The 2,225-nt window shown below is 38.7% G+C and overlaps 1 long non-coding RNA gene, 2 other non-coding genes and 1 pseudogene across 3 annotated transcripts; 1 reads left to right on the plus strand and 3 right to left on the minus strand.

Annotated features, from left to right (window-relative positions):
- Positions 1-319: 319 nt before the first annotated feature.
- On the minus strand, positions 320-1,476 carry LOC149551844 (uncharacterized). Its single transcript, XR_016353334.1, has 2 exons — positions 1,263-1,476; positions 320-1,232 (listed from the first exon to the last, which is right to left on the minus strand). It is a non-coding gene; the product is annotated as an uncharacterized LOC149551844 (long non-coding RNA).
- TRNAG-GCC (transfer RNA glycine (anticodon GCC)) lies at positions 1,430-1,500 on the minus strand. The gene has a single exon. It is a non-coding gene; the product is annotated as a tRNA-Gly (tRNA).
- An 82-nt stretch (positions 1,501-1,582) lies between these two features.
- On the minus strand, positions 1,583-1,655 carry TRNAA-UGC (transfer RNA alanine (anticodon UGC)). Its single transcript has one exon. It is a non-coding gene; the product is annotated as a tRNA-Ala (tRNA).
- Positions 1,656-1,877: 222 nt separating this feature from the next.
- Positions 1,878-1,986, plus strand: LOC149551847 (U6 spliceosomal RNA; annotated as a pseudogene).
- Positions 1,987-2,225: the final 239 nt, after the last annotated feature.

Raw genomic sequence — 2,225 nt, forward strand, 5'->3', positions numbered from 1 at the left:
AGGGTCAGTAAGAATCAGTACTAGGTAAAAGGGTCACGTCTAGCTTTGGAAAAATGGAATTTGTTTTAGATGGACCCAGGCACCAGCTGAGAGGTATCAAAGAATATTAACCACAAAGCTACCATTGCTGATATATGCATCAAACAGAGGCAAAACATCAACATATGTTCCACTGAAATAAACTTCAGTCTTCAAATTAAATCAGATAACTTTTACAAATGCACATCAGGGAAAGCCAAATTGAAGATTGAGGGAAAGCCAAATTGAAGATTGACAAAGGCTATAGAAAAAAAAATTTTGCCAATATTTTTACTCTCTATGGAAAACAAAGATTAATAGGAAGATAATATTTTGCCAATATCTGTACTCTCCATGGCAAACAAATATTAAGAATTTACAACAAATTACTGTGCAAAGGAATGTGATCTCATAGAATGTCGTAACTGTTGAATACATTAAAAAAGATTTTTAAAAAAAGATTTCAAAACCCTCTTTCAAACTTTTAAGCAAACGCAACTAGGGGAATGTCAAGCCATACTCAACTTTCACTATTATCCTTCCCACCTTTGTGAGAATTGAGGCTATCTATCAAAAGCATAATCTGAAGGGGATGTTGTAATTGCATGTTCCACCTCATAGACGCACTATCCAACTCCACTTCATATTTCTGTTGGACTACTCATTCGGGTTAAAACTTTAAAGACCAAATAGAGACTTAACCATTTGGCAAGCTCATCCCCATCCTTCTTGTTGAATCTTCTTCTACCTTTGGCAGGAACTTGGCTGCCCAGCAGCTCTTGTATACAGTTGTTCATGGCATCCCTGTTGAGTTTGTACTATTTCAAAACTCAAAATCCTAGTCATATGAAGTCGGAGTTACATACCTGCCAGTTGAATTTTCTGAGGCATTGTGCATAGAGTGCAATATGAGAGCAGAAGAGAAGTTTTTGAGGCATTCGGTTAAGCACTTCACATGCTCTGTCTACGTTTCCGCATTTTGTCGAACAGTTGAAGCGCCTCTTGGAGGACTTGAAAGATTGAAAACCCTCCCTCAAACTCACCATTTTGGGCATATCCCGCAGCCACCGTGGTCCATGAGATCACATTTTTCTGAGGCATCCTGTCAAACAATTTCCTCTATCTAAAAGCATATTGTTTGGAAATTGAAGAAAAGTGAGAGGGAACCATCTTGTTTTGAAAACAGAGGTAGATGTTCAATCTGACTTGTTCACCTTTGTAGATGTTCAATCTGACTTGTTCACCTTTGTAGATGTTCAATCTGAGTTTGGTTCAAACCCAGATGTACAATCAATAATACAGACCTTGTAGATGTAGAGGCAAATTGCAGTCACATGTAACGCATTCAATACTAATTAGACTCAAACAGTACATTTGGAAAATGGAAAATGTAAGTTTTCCACATTGCAGCTGCACCAGCCGGGAATCGAACCCGGGTCTGTACCGTGGCAGGGTACTATTCTACCACTAGACCACTGGTGCGGTGATGGAGGATATATGATAGAGCAAAAACAATATAACGTTTGTAAGGATATAGAAAGAAGGAAAAAATATAAAGCCATACTGGAGATGCGGGGTATCGAACCCCGTACCTCTCGCATGCAAAGCGAGCGCTCTACCATGTGAGCTACATCCCCGATTCATCCAAAAAAGGCCCATTTGTCTTGTTGGATATTTTCCTGTTTGCATTGCTGTGCTATGCCATGTTCGCCTTTTGAAGTGGTGCAGGACGAGGAAGTCGAGGTTATCTCTGTAACATTTCTATTTTCTCATATACCCACTACCACCGTGTGTTCTGTTTTGGCTTGGAAGGCGATGCAACAGCAGAGGTTTAATATTACCCCGCGTGCCTTTGCCTTTTGCTCTCACATCACATCACCTCTGATAAAATTGGAACGATACGGAGAAGATTAGCATGGCCCCTGCGCAAAGATGACACGCATAAATCGAGAAATGGTCCAAGCTTTTTTACTACACTCGCCGTTTGGATTATGGATTTCAGCGGGAATTGTAATTCAGAACTCTTAAAAATTCCTAATTCACTGTTTGGGTTTTCAAAATGGAAATTGAAATATGAAGAAATGTAGATTGGATATCTCCATTTGATTCCTAAAACAAGAATTTTGTCTCTTCTCAAAATACTTGTTATTTGGAATTCCTGTTTTAATTTCTATTTTAAATTTTTGTTTTTTGAAAATGAGGATTTC

This window comes from Cupressus sempervirens, chromosome 6 (genome assembly GCF_028749045.1).
Source record: "Cupressus sempervirens isolate cs-2001-9-10 chromosome 6, ASM2874904v1, whole genome shotgun sequence".
NCBI lineage: Eukaryota > Viridiplantae > Streptophyta > Pinopsida > Cupressales > Cupressaceae > Cupressus > Cupressus sempervirens.